The sequence below is a fragment of the Lissotriton helveticus genome, chromosome 9 (assembly GCF_964261635.1).
Source record: "Lissotriton helveticus chromosome 9, aLisHel1.1, whole genome shotgun sequence".
Taxonomy (NCBI): domain Eukaryota; kingdom Metazoa; phylum Chordata; class Amphibia; order Caudata; family Salamandridae; genus Lissotriton; species Lissotriton helveticus.
In genome coordinates, this window is record NC_136070.1 from 268,277,636 (window position 1) to 268,291,282 (window position 13,647).

Here is a 13,647-nt window from a genome sequence, read left to right on the forward strand (position 1 = left end):
CAGCACGCTGGCCCCAATTCTTACTTTTCCGTGCCATCAACAAGATCCTGATCGAGCTCTCCTCAGTAATTTTTAGGTCGAGCTTCGATCGACCTGTAATATCTGTTCTGTGGGGTTTGGCACACCCATCAATTGCCGTTGGTTGTTTTATGTGGCATCCAGAAATGCTGGCTTATTATTGGTGAATTTCTGTAAATGCCCCTACTTTGTGTGCTTTGCTGTCTTTCTTGCGATTTCATTCACAGAACATTTTAGTTGGCTATCACACTGTACAGCATGTGATGGCCTCTCCTCCCTTCTCCTGTATGGGCATTGAAATATGTTACAAAAGGATCCATTCATTTTGGTAGGTGTGGGGAGATTCAAGAAATTCATGACGCCTGAGTGGGCGGATTCAAGCCTACTCTCGCTACCTCTGACTCCGGTTGTCGCTCCGCCTCGTGTATTGATTTCCTTCCCCGCCTTGCTGGTTTTCAGGGGCGGCTGCTGTGTCTTCACAAGGGCCGGCTGCTGTGTCTTCACAAGGGCCGGGTGACCAGGAAAAGACCTGTCAGTTGTTTTGTATTTATTTGTTTTTTGTATGTAGCGCGACCTCAATCCATAGGTTTTGGAGTGCTTTACATACGCACCAAATACGTTCAAAAGGACACATTCATTTTCAGTAGGCGCGTGGAGATTAAGTTATTCATGACACCCGAGTGGGTGGGGTCAGGGCCGATCTTGCTACTACTGTGACTCCAGTTGCCACTCCCGCGTTTTGTATTACTTGCTGTGCCTGTCCTGCTGGTTCCGACGGGCGCCTGCTCTGTCTTCACAAGGTTCGGGCAAATATTGCTCTAGGACCCCACTGCCAGACCTGGAAAAGACCGGTCAGTTGTTTGTATTTTTTTGTTTGTTTTTTAAATAAGGTGCTAACTTGATGCGCTGGTATTGGAGTGCTTTACATGCACACCACATACGTTACAGAACGACACATTCATTTTTGGTAGGCGTGCTGAGATTGTTATTCATGACGCCTGGGTGGATGGAGTCAAGGCTGCTCTTGTTACCCTCTGTGACTCCGGTTGCCGCTCCCGTGTCGTGTATTGCTTGTTTTTATAACAAATGGTCCGGCCCCAGATGCAATAAGCATCTTGGACATGATTACCATAGGTCGAGACTTGTCAAACTGTACAGCAGGTGAACATCATTTTAGCGTCATTAACCCCCAGACTCCTGTTTTTTTTTTTTTTTGCATATAATGCCCATAAGCACTAAAATTACCAGTGTTGGGATCATACTGCACTGCAAATGATACATTTATTTGCAAGCAGTGGGAAAGTTGGCCCTCTTTCGATGGGCTTTATTTAATGCTATAGGGAGATTATCAGTGTGCAGAGTCAATGTAAGAAGATACAACAGGAGATAGTACAGAAAAATACTGGGCTTTTTTGGCAACAGAGTGGGCTTGCACGATAAATTTCAGGCTCCTGTCATAAAGGCATGGCCATGTATGCACCCATGGTGTGAATCGGAGGAGGATCAAACAAAGACAAACAGGGAAGGTGCTCACCCATTAGGCTTAGTATCTAAGGTATTGTATTGTATTAAGATATTTATATAGCGCTTCCTACCCCTATGTGGGTTTGTGAGTGACAATTTTTAGACTTGTGGAGCTAATGCAGGCCACACCTACATTATGCCTATTGGTCGATCAGAGTGTGAAGCAACAGCTCTAGATCAGAGTCCACTGTGCGCTTTCCTATTTTCTCATACTGTTGTCTGTGTAAGAGGACGGCAACCCCAACCCAATAAAGTAGCCATGGTGTGCTGGCAATTTTCCGTCTTACATCCAGTGTGGCACAAACTCAATGGACGAAGATGTGGGAGAATATCAAAGTCTGACCACCATGGCAGATGGCAGGGAATACAATGTGTATTTCTGCTGCACATTCTTGTTACCCACCCTCCTCATTCATGTTTGCCAGACCCAAATCACCCCTGCTGTTTTTGCACTTGACGTCGCGCAGCAGAACATTCTGTAAAATAAAAAACGCTATTATGCAGTTAATGCCTGCTGCGTCATAGAGCTTTTTTTTATCTTTTTCATTATTCATTATGTTGCTGTTGTGCTCTTGTCTAAAATGCATGAACTGTCCCCAGATATAAATATAATTGTTTGCTGGGTTTTGACTCTTGGGTCTCAGTGATCTGTCAGATCACAGGGAGGTGTAGCAATATCTGACTCTTCAAGCATCCTTGAAGCCTTTATATATTTTTGAATAATTATACCAATACGCTTGAGCAGACCTCTTTTGGGATCAGGTTCAAAGTGTGTGATGTTCGAAATTGCTCAAAACATCTTCAGTTTACGGTGGGGCTATATATAATCCAATACAATCCATTGCCAGCTCACAATCTTGTCACTCTGGTGTGTTAAAGCTGCAAAATCACTTTGTGTAGTGTTCCATTAATTTCTAAAATGGTTGTAGATTAGTTAAGGCAAATAAAAAGTCACTATAAATATTATTTTTATTTGTTTATTATGCCCCAAAATCTTATAAAAGTCTTCAGCCACATGTTTTTTAAAATAGTTTAAGTCCCTGTCACCACCTATACATTTCATCCTACATTTTAAGATCCTTTGTTTATATTTCAATTCATCCATTCACACCCATTTATGTTAACATAGCCATAGCTTTACTGTACAGTTGCTATAAAAGCTTATTATATCACATTGTGCACGCTTTTTTCTTGAAATACCGCCACTACATAAAAAAAAATTGCCATTTACAATGCCAGTAGCTCCAAGTCCAACAAATGCGAGACCCATTTAATTGCAAATGCTTTTTTAACTGGCTTCAATCCTTTTGTTGACAAATGTTTGTGCTATATGTTTTTATTTATTTACAGAAATGTCTTAATAAAACTCCACAGTTCTCGTGGAGCCTGTCATTGACAGATGTCGGTTACAGACCCCCTGTGAGGAAATGTGCTGTATTACATGGTGTGGTTGTGCAACCTCACTGTGTAATACTTCCAAACCCTTTATGACGCTTAGGCTTCATTTGTCAGGCATTCACCTCAACACTGCGTAGCTGTTGCTCTGAGCAGCAGCGCTTACCGGAAGGAACAAGTGTACAGCATTTAAACAGCACCAAAATAGTTGAAGAAATCAACAAGAAATTAAAGAAATCCAAAACCAATTTATAAAAATGGATCTTCAGACACCAAAACCAAAATGATCCACCGGAAGACCCCCGGTCTGTTTGTGGTGCCTTGAAAAGGATCATGACTCCACGTCGTGTGTGGAGTGCTGAATCATGAAACCTAAGGCAATCCCAGAGCAGGCATGAAGCTTTTGGCTGCTCGTCCCGTGACTGCCTCGCCAGGTCCTGTTCGCGTGCGAGGTCTCGAGACTGATCTTGGAGTTGCTCATGTCAGTCCTCATCCCTCTCCAGAACTACTTCTGGTAAGTCCCACTAGAAGAATTCCAAGAAGTTGAGGCACTCTGACTTCTCCGCATCGCTCCCACTCTTCGCACAATACAAGGAAAGAACGCCACAAGTCCTGGCCCTGCTTACAGGTGATTCCTTTGCAGCTGGTATCGGATAATGTGTCCTCTCCGTGCTTCTCCAAATAAGCCAGAGCAAATTCTGCCCAACTCTGTGAATTTTTATGAGGCCATTGGCCTCCTTTTTGGGCTGTTGAATCTCTTGAGCTCTTCCGGGTCCCACAGCTTTGGGAGGGTCTTCGACTCGAGCTCAGCTCTCGCCACCAGTCAACCCCTTAGGATCAGTTGGTTGATCTGGTTGGCCATGACCTCCTCTGGGGACTGTTACAGTGGTGTTATCGTAACCCATTGTTATTACTGACTCCGATACGAAGCCGGACCGGCGTTGCACAGCGTTGACACCAACCAGGCCCACATTGCCTGAATTGGAGACAGCCCTATTATACTGAAAGGCTCAATGAGGAACAAGAATATAGGGGATTTGAGGATCCTGATTCTGACCACCTAGCAGAGTCTATGGCAGATCACAACTGGTATGAGGACCTGGGTGAGGCGTGTGGTTTGGATACCTCACCAGACACTGGCCTACTCTCCTTCCACAGTGACTACAGAGGAAGGGGCATCCTTTGCGATGGTGGGTCCGGAGTGTGGCAGAGGTCCTGAAACTACAGCCACTCACGATTCAAGTCTAAACAAACTTTAACAAGGTAGTTTACCGGGGGTATCTCCACCAGAGCCCCTCCTACCCTTCAATGAAGCCCTCACTGATGTGCTGGGGGACCTGGGCCACACCCTGTAGAAGCACTGTTGTGTACAGGATGATTGCTCACTACCATTGCCCCACTCCAGGAGACTCAGCCTTCCTCTCAAAGCACCCAACCCTTTAGTGTCTGGTGGTCCATTCCTCAACTTCCTCGATTAATCCGGGCATGTTCACTACCACTGCACTGGACTCCAAGAGCCTGGATACTTTCGGAAACAGAATTTCTTCTTCCGACAGCCTGGCACTGTGGTCCGTGAACACTGCATACATATTGGGACATTATTTCCACTGTGTGGGATACAGTTGTGCAAGTGCTGCCTATGGTGCCAGATAAGGACCGCGCTATTCTTTCTCAAGCTATTGCTGATGGGCGAGACACAGCAAAGTTAACAATGCAGATTGTATACAACAGATTCACAGTGCATGGCCATTGCTTCTTCAGTTGTGCTGAGACGTCACGCCTGGCTGAGGAATACTGGTTTTTCGGGGGATGCCCAAGACTTGTTTATGAACATGCCCCTCGTCGGAAACAGTCTCTTCTGAGAGAGCTTATTCAGCCTTGGAGCGTTTTAAAGCTAGTAGGATCACTGCTAGGTCGTTTGGAGTGCCCTCCACCATAGCCGCATTCCACCTTCTGCCCCTTCTGTGGCTATGGTAGGGGCTCTAAGCTGTGTCTTTTCCCACCTAGCCACCACAGCATTCAGGCTGTAATTTTGTGGACATGGCACCCACTAGCCTGTGGGGCCCAAAGCCTAGGGTCCACACTGTAATCCGACCGCCCACCCCCCCTTCCGGCAGCTGCACAGTCCAAGCCTCTTTCCAGCCTCAATCCAGAATGGCCATCTGGTTGACGGCAGGATCCGGCACCATCTGCAGCAGTGGAGGGACATAATGGGGTAACGCCCTCCCATTGCAACAAACCCAGACTCCTCACTCTACATTCCCAGATCAGCTGACGGAGGATCGCCTTGCACTCATGCGACCGGAAGTACTGGCCCTTCTGGCTAATGGAGGCATTGCAAGGATACCAGCTTCAGATTTAGGACAGGGTTGCTCTCCAGTCTACTTTTTGAGGCCAACGGTTAATAAAGGCCTGTGTCCTATCCTAGATCTGTGCTCTCTATGAACTAAAACTGAGATGCTATTAGGAAATACTCCCTCTTTTAATGCGAATCTACTGTGGCCCACTTGCCTCGGCCCGCTCCAGCCCCAAAAAACACAATTAAAAGCCTAGGCATCTGGCTGGACCACTCTCTTAATTTTAACTATCAAGTAGCACAACTTTCAGCCTCCTGCTATGGCCTGCTCAGGCTATTACGAAAAATCCTTCCCCTGCTCCCATTTCAGGCAAGACAAATCATGGTCCAGGGCCTCATCCTGTCTTGCCTGGATTATGGGAATGCCCTCTACATAGAGGCCCCTCAATCTACTACCTGTAAACCTCAGACTATTCAAAATTGTGCAGCCCGCACACTCCTTCGGATCCCCCATTGGCAGTCACCTATCCAGGACTCAAGAGCCTTCACTGGCTGCCGGTTAGGGAAAGAATTCAATTTAACGCCCTGTGCATTGCTCACAGGCCTTTCTGTAAGACTGGCCCGGCCATCAGCCAATCACTCATCACTCCCTACCAACCGAACAGACCGGTTCGTTCGGCGTCTTCCTTCCTCGCCCTAGTCCCCAAAATCAAGAGAACAAGGTGTGGTGGCCGCTCATTTGCCTACAATTCAGCCAAAATGTGGAACTCTCTTCCCCTCCACATGCGGGCAGAGCCCAACCTGCTACCTTTCCACGAACTCCTAAAAACTCTGCTTTTAAATAAAGCCTTATAGAACTTAAGCTGCCTTCTTGCCTGCGTAGGTCTGCAGCGCTAGGTGTCTCAGGCTAGCTACCGCGCTTTACAAATGGTCTTTTCATTTATCACGTCCCTTTCCTGCCTGCCCACAGACGTTATTTGCGGTTAATGGTTGGCCAGGAGCATTATCAGTTGGTGGTGATCGCCTTTGGCCTTACCAGTGCCCCTTGGGTGTTTACCAAGGTGATGGTGGTGATTGCGGCACATTTGCTGCAGTTAGGGGTGCCAGTCGTCTTTTACCTCAACGATTGGCTGTTGAAGGCAGGCTTGCCCCAGGCAGTCGTTTTCCACCTCCAGAATAGGGCGAATCTACTGCATTTGCTGGGGTTTACTATCAACATGTCGAGGTCACACCTAACTCCCTTAGATGCGCCCTTCCATCTGAGCTGTTCTGGATACAGTGCAGTTCGGACTTAACCTCCAGAACAGCTAGTCCAGGATAATCAGGCTAGGATTATATTTCAGCCTCTAGCTTGGATTCCGGTGAGACTGACTTTGAGGCTGCTGGGTCTCATTGCTTCCTGCATCGTTTGGGTGAAACCTGCCCATTGGCACAGGCATTATCTGTGTTGGGATATGAATACCCAGTGGACACAGCATCAGGGGAATATCTCCAGCCTGGTCCAGATTTCAGAGTAAACGGCTAAAGACCTGTAGGGGTGGATCAAGGACCACGTTTGGGTCCGTGGCAGACGTCTCACTCTCCTAGAGCTCATAGTAGTGACCAATGCGTCACTTCTGGATTGGGGCGGCCGCCCTGGAGAGTTGGAAATGAGAGGCCTCTGACCTTCGGTTGAGTCTCACTTCACATCAGTCTGTTGGAACTGAGAGCGACCTGTCAGGCAAATAAAGCCTTTCTTTCTTCCACCCAGGGAAAGCTAGTTCAGGTGTTCACGGAAAACACATCCGCCATGTGGTATTTCAACAAACAGGCAGGTTGGGGTCATGGACCCTTTGTTAAGTGACGGGACTACGCCTCTGGACATGACTGAAATGATGGGACATATTCCTGGTTGTTATATGCCTAGCGAATAGTGACTTCTTCCATAGGTGATGCACAGCCTCCTCAAAGATTGGGGTGAACCTTGGTTAGACCTGTTTGCCACTACTGAGAATGCGCAGTGTTAGCACTTCTGCATGATTGAGTTTACAAGGCTGCTATCGCTCATAGAAACATTTCATCTTTAGTGGGGCTAGAGATTTTATACACTTTTCTGCCGATACCACTCCTGTCCAGAGTTTTTTTTTAATTATAACTCTTTTTATTGAAAAAACACGTCAGCAAGAAATACAATACAGAGGATCGAACAAGTTGTACACCACAGCACAGATGGGTAGCAGGATATCCACATAGTACCGAAGAGAGGAAGACTATGGGGAGGAGGGGTCATCATGAACAATATTTAGAGGTGGTATGCAGATCTCTCCTCTGTAGCTATTCCACGGGCCCAATATGTGACCACTTCCCAGGGCATCCCCTTGCAAGATTCACCATTTTTTCCCTAAACATGTACCAATCTAGGTTTTTTCCCATGCCTCTAAGGTAGGTGGTTGCACAGCCCTCCATAATTGAGCAATATTCCTTTTGGCCAGCATAAACCCCAGAGTAGCCCACTGTGTCTGTGCGGTGTTCAAGTCCGTGGGCTCCCATATATTTAGGAGGCACCTCCTTGCCTCCGGACGGAGGGGGATACGTAGTACTTTGCTGATTATGTCATGGACTTGGAGCCAGTATGTATTAACCACTTGGATGCTAATGACAAGGGTAACTCGTCATGGAGTGCCCATTCATTTCAATGGAAATTAGAGTAAAAGCCTAAAAGTGCCTTGGCATCCAAGTGTTAAAATGGACACACTCCCAGATGATGTGCATGAATGTGCCAGTGAGACCACATTGTATTTTGCATTCAACTGTCAGCCCGTCCCATGCTCAACTTTCGGGGCCCTGTCACATAGATTATGTGCAGGATCTTAAGCTGACCTAGTCTCAAGTGTGCTGGAATTGCTACTACTCTGGGAGAAGACACTTCCGTCTGCCAGTCTTTGTCGTCTAGCTCTATGCCGTCTTGCACCCATTTATCCTGCAATGCCAGGAGAGGGTCTGCCATGTGGCTAATTAGTTTTTTGTATATTAGTGAAATTGTTTTTTCTGGAAGGTGGCCATCCAAAACTCTGTCCTCCAGTGGCGAAACCTCCGGGGGATCAGTCCCTCCAGGTAGGGAGGATTGGAGTGAGTGCCGAACCTGCACATAGCGAAAATATTCTGCGTCTACCAGTTCATACTCACTCTGAAGTTCCTTGAACGTCTTAATCCCCCCTTTCCCCCACACATTCCTGATGGCGGAAATTCCAATAATATCCCACCTGTCGAATCCCTTCATTTTCCAGAGGTTGCCCAGTCTCTCTGAGTCCCAGAGAGGGGTGGCTAATGTTAGCTTCTGCCTCCATCCCAAAGAGCCAGTGGCATCAAGCCAAATTTGAACTGAATGCTTGGTAGGGCCTGTTAATACAAACCGCTTCGGTTGGGAGTACAGCGCTCTGCCATAGTTCCCTCCCGGAAGGAGCCACTTGTTCATGGCGTAGCCTGGGTCGTCTAAACGACTAAACGTACCATGGTTGATGGCCACCAAGTGGGAAGCCCAATAGCATTTCCTGATGTCTGGAAGGCTGATGCCTCCGTCATACCAGTTTAGCGTCCGTTTATTTAGCGCGATTCGAGGTTTACCGTCCCATAATAGGTCTCTTTGGAGGCCCTCAATTTCCCGGAAGTAACCTGCTGGGACGACATCTAAGGTGTTTTGTAGGGCATAGAGAAATCGTGACAAGGCCATCATTTTAAAGAAGGCGGCTCTACCCAGAAGCGAGATGGGAAGCTTCTTCCAGTTGGCAATATCACTCTTGAGTTTCTGAAGAGGGGGGAGAAGAATCTGGGTATATCTGACCGAGGGGTCTAGTGAGATAAAAATTCCCAAATATGTAAATCCATCAGTTTTAATTTGTATTTGACAATTCCTGGGAGGCAAAGGGGGGTCTCCCCACAGGACAAACAGTAAGGATTTCCCCCAATTAATAGAGTCCCGAAAATTTCCCAAAGGCCGTTATTATATCTAGTACCACTACAAGGGATTTATGAGGGGAAGCCATATAGAGCAATATATCGTCTGCGTATAAAGATATGCGGTCCTCCCATCCGGGTGACCACTGCTACCCTCTTCTCATTGGATCCCATCTTATCCATGCCGCAAGAGGTTCCAATGCCAGGAAAAAAAGGGGAGATAGCGGGCAACCCTGACGAGTCCCCCGACTGAGCGAAAATAAGGCGACACCCTATTGTTTACAATCACTTGCGCAAGCGGCACCGAATACAAAAGGCTGGATAAATTTGGTGCCAAATCCAAACTTTGCAAGAACTGCCCATAAATAAGACCATTCGATGGTATCAAAGGCCATAGTTGCATCTAATGATACAATTACTGCTGGCTCCCGTGTACTCTATGCAAGTTTAAGGCTGTGTTTCTATGCGGCATAAATTCAGATTGATCGGGATGAACTAGGTCGCTGATCACGTTCACCCAACGATTTGCCAGGAGCTTAGCTCAGCGCTTAGAAGAGAGATGGGCCTGTATGAGGCGCAATCCGTTTTAGTCTTTCCCTCTTTGTGGATAGTGACAATAGTAGCTATCCTTTGCTCCAACGGCAGCCTTCCAACTTCTCTAGGTTCTTCAAACATTGCTTTTAAGCAGGGTGCGAGTTTGTCTAGCCTGAGTTTATAGAGCTTCATGGGAAACCTGTTTGGGCCTAGTGCCTTTCCTGAGTTTATCGAAAGGATTTCTTGGGCAATCTCTTCCATTGCAAGGGGGCTATCCATATAGTCACTGTTCTCAGGGGAGAGACATGGGAGCTTGATGTCACAGAGTAGTTCATGGGAGTCAGCCTGTAGATGAGGGGAGACCGACGTATAGACTGCCTGAAAGTGATCAGCAAATCTGTTCACTATCTCCTGCAATTCTGTAATTGAAGCTCCCCCCCTCTATTCTGAGCTCCAGACGAAGGCGCCTTGCCCATTCCCTCCTATCCAGCCAAGCAATAAGCTTCCCGGCCTTATCTCCCAGGTCATAAAGCCTGCCCTGTTGTTCCCTACTACTGAAACCAGAGTCTTATATTAGTGTTGCTTTAGGCGTAACAAATGAAGTTTATCCAGCGTTACTCCCAATTCAAAATCACCTTCCATTCTGTAAATTTCAGCCTCGAGCTCAACAACTTCCTTCTGCTTATCTTTCTTAGAGCCAGTTATCAACGATAGGGCCTGACCCCTAATCAATGTCTTAAACGCCTCCCATAAGGACCGAGAGGAGGACACCGATCCCACATTGTTGGTAAAATATTCGTCCAGGGTCTTAATAGGATCCTTGCGGATCTTAGGATTACGGAGATGCCAAGGATTGATTGGGGCCTACCTCCCTGCAGTGCCCCGGCCCACAAGCAGGGTAATAGACAGTGGCGAGTGATCTGAAATACCTCTAGCTAAGATACTGATGTCTGATATGTAGGTGGCTTGTGCTGCTGGTACGAAGCAATAGTCTAATCGGGATAGACTGTGGTGAGCCCCGGAGTGAAATGTGTGTTGTATTTGATCTGGATGGTAGAGCCTCCAGCCGTCAACCAGCCCCATTGCTTCTAAGAAATCGGGTAACCAACGGGTCGCCTGTCCCATCTCCCGGGGCGAGTGTCTGTCCAATGTGCCTGAGATGACTGTGTTAAAGCCGCCTCCCAGAATCAGAAGCCCCTCTGGAACGGTAAGCAGGACCGCACCTAAGTCAGCGAATGTTGTACCCTGAAGGCCTGGGGGAACATGTGGCGACCCTCCCACATACCAGTGACGCCAGTATATCTGGTCAGAATACCTACCCCGATGTAAATCCAGAATGTGCAATCATCTTGTATCCCCCTCTGTGCATTGCTTTGCATAGGTTCCCGACCATATGCGTCTCCTGAAGCAAGACCACATCCGGGACGTGTCTCTTGATATACTGGAGATCCACACTCCATTTGATTTTATCCCCTAACCCATTAACATTCCATCTCCAAACCTTCACATTTTTATCCCCCATCATCCTTCGTATGCATATGGTAATGTTGACAATCCGCATTTACTCTTACGGACTCACTTTTTGCGCCAATGTGACTAACAAACCACTAAACAATCGAACATAGTACCCCAACCCAACAACCCCCCCACCCTGCTGCCCTGCCCTCTGGACTCAAAACTGCCCATCAAAAAACTTGCAGAGTGGCTGTCGCCCTAGAAAAATTCCAAGGAAGAAAAAACAGGGGGGGAGAAAGCAGTGGGATCCGCGTCCTAATCAGTATCCTTATCCCATCCTTCTAGCACTAATAATGTATTGTCATAGATAAACGAACAGTCCCCTTAGAACTGCCGCAGACATCTCCTCTCCCCAGCCCACCCCGCACCAATGCTCCATTTACTACCAAAAGGCTGCCATCGTCCAGGGCTCCACTTCAGGATGGCTGACTGTTTGCACTGTCCCCAGTTCCACGATTTGCCGGGCTTGGAGTCCCTCGATATTCAATCCAGTCCGCAACTGCTTCTGGATGGTCAAAAAACCATGCTCTTCCCTCTGCTTCAACACAGATGTGTGCCGGGAACAACATAGAGTATTTCAAACCCTTCGCTCTCAGGTCTCGTTTAACTGATAGGAATTACCTCCTTAGCTTCTGCACCCTTTGTGTGAAGTCAGGGAAAAAGGAGATGTCCGCATTTTCATATCGGAGAGGGGCACTGGCTCTGGAGTTTTGAAGGATCACATCTCTGTCTCAGTAATTTAGGACCCGAGCCAACATGGGCTGCGGGGGAGTGCCTGGCTTGGGTCTGCCGCCCGGGACCTTGTGAGCTCTCTCTATCACCAAAAATTTACTGAGGCCCTTGGGTTGCAGGAGTTTAAGAACGAGGTCGTCAACAAAGAGTTCTGGAGTTTGCCCTTCCGATCTCTCCGGAACTCCTAGGATGCGGAGATTGTTGCGACGGAGTTGGCCTTCATAATCGTCCAGCTTCAAGTCTGTGAAGGACGGGAGTCCTGTAGTTCTCAGACCTTCCTTTGCAGCTGTGTGACGTCCCCCACAAGGCTAGAGGTCGTAAGTTCTACTTGCTTGACCTTTTCATTAAGCTTTCCCAAGTCGGCCCTGATGAGATTAATATCAATGCCATGGAATCAATTTTATGCTCCAGGGAGGTTTTGACGCCTGTGATAGCCTCCATGACGTCCCTAAGGGAAAGCCCCTGCTCCTCCTCCCCAGGGCTCCCTCGCGCAGTTTCCTCAGATGGCCAGCTGCGGATCTTTGGTAACTGTGTAGCTGTCTAATTTGTTGGTTTCAGGCTGACTTTGGTCCCCTGGTCCCGGACCCCTTGATGCGCTCCATTGGAGCAGTCTGGGTGAGGCTTAGGCGAGATTAGGGTACTGGGGTGGTCTGATAAAGTACTGTTCGCAGCTTCGACTTGAATCTAGGATGTGTGCCACAGAGGGTCTTGCACTCTTTCCCTATCACTACAGGGCGAGAGGTCCCTCGAAAGCGGGCCGCAGTGGCGCTACCACTCCAGGGCGGCTGTGGTTAGTGAGAACAGAGGATCTTAATCCAAGAGGAGTCCACCAGTCACACCGGGCCTGTCCTTCCGGACACTGGAAGCTCCGGCTGCAGATCAAGCAGTGTCCGATCCCACTAGACCGAGGACGAAGTGCAGGGAGGCCACTAGACGTTAAGGAAGGGAGGGGGCCCAGGGCAGTCACAATGAGGCAGTCAAAAAAAGGGGGTGTTCTCACCTGTGGAGGTGCCCCGAGACTATAAACAATCCAATGGCCAGCGTGCCGCGCCTTGCCTCAAGTTAAAGTGCCTTCTGACCTCGTCAACAGTCCTTGGGGAATTTGCACTTTCCGCTACCAACGTCGGTCCTGACTACCCTGTCCCTCAGCACTCCCGCTGTGTGAGGATCACGCAACTCTTAGAGAGCCACTGCTGTGAATGTGCAGGGTGTGTAAAGATGCCATCCGGGGAGTTGTAACTGTTGTGAGTCCCAGCCGCAGGCTCAATTGTGGGCCTCCGCTCCCAAAGGGCCAATGTTGTTTACAGTGTTGAGGTAGGCCGAGGGAGGTTATTTGCCATCAATGATGCGCCGCCGCCATTGACTTCCTTACGGCAGGCGCGCCCAGGTTTCCAGCCGCTGTGTGCCCCACGTCCTCACTAATTCCGCTGTACTATATCTCAGCTGCCCCTGCTAAATGGGTTTATTGCCCTTCACAAAGCACTCCAGCCGATCAGAGGATCGCAGCGGCGTTCAAATCTGCTACCCCACCGCAGGGTGATGGTGGGCTAAGCTATTGCAGGCACCGGTCTCAGGAGTCTCCGCCGGTCCCAGTCCCGGAGGGTGCGTAGAGCTGGCAGCGCTGGAGTGTGCAGAGGGAGAGTCTCTGCCGTGAGGGCCGTGCCGCCGCCATTTTTCATCTCGCGGCCGGTGCGCGTGGC